We start from the raw sequence: 1,184 nt of genomic DNA on the forward strand, positions 1-1,184 counted from the left end.
AAAACAAAACAAAACAAAACAAAACTATTTTGTGGATTGGAAAATTTGGGTTTAAAGGGAAGAAATAACCAGCTTACGGCTACAGATTACTTCTCTGGGCTGTCTGTCTATCCCTTGCTCCAGTCTTGCTGTTTTCCTGGAATGTACTTTTCCTCTTGCACTCAATTTCTCCTCTCTGCCTAAACCAGTTTCTCAACTTCAGTATTATTGATAATTAGGACTGGACAATTCTTTGTGTGTGGCGGGGGGTGTCCTGTGTCTTGTAGATGTTTAGCAGGATTCCTGTTCTCTACCCACTAGCCAGTAGCACTTCCTCCAACCATTGTGACAACCAAAATTGTCTTCTGACATTGCCCAATGTTCCCTGGACGCCAAAATCTCCTCCTTTGAGATTCTCTGCTCTAAAATACAGTCAGCCAGGCGCGGTGGCTGACACCTATATTTCTAGAACTCTGGGAGGCCAAGGCAGGTGGATTGCCTTAGTTCACAGGTTCGAGACCAGCCTCAGCCAGAGTGAGATCCATCTCTAAAATATAGCTGGGTGTGGGTGGCTCAAGGAGTAGGGCACCAGCCCCATATGCCGGAGGTGGTGGGTTCAAACAGCCCTGGCCAAAAAAAAATAGTCGGGCGTTGTGGCAGGCAACTTGGGAGGCTGAGGCAAGAGAATCACTTAAGCCCGAGAGTTTGAGGTTGCTGTGAGCTATGATGCCATGTTACTCTACCAAGGGTGACAAAGTGAAATTCTATCTCTAAATAAATAAATAAATAAATAAAGTCTGGTCAGACATTAATCTGCACCTGATGGTTCAATTCACCTGTCTGTATTTCCATATTAGACTGTAAGTTCCTTAAAGGCAGGAACTACATCTGACTCATCTTTGTATCCCTCTGTTTATTGACTAAATAGATTGGTTTTCTTTTTCTTTTTTTTTTGAGACAGAGTCACACGATGTCACCCTTAGTAGAATGCCATGGCTTCACAGCTCATCGCAACCTCAAACTCTTGGGCTTAAGTGATTCTCGTGCCTCAGCCTCCCAAGTAGCTGGAACTACAGGCATCCACCCCGACGCCTGGCTATGTTTTGGTTGCCGTTGTCATTGTTGTTTAGCTGCCAGGCCAGGTTTGAACCACCAGCCTTGGTGTATGTGGCTGGCACCATAACCACTGTGCTATGGGTGCTGAA

Source organism: Otolemur garnettii, unplaced genomic scaffold (genome assembly GCF_000181295.1).
Source record: "Otolemur garnettii isolate 467f Iridium unplaced genomic scaffold, OtoGar3 scaffold00038, whole genome shotgun sequence".
Lineage (NCBI taxonomy): Eukaryota > Metazoa > Chordata > Mammalia > Primates > Galagidae > Otolemur > Otolemur garnettii.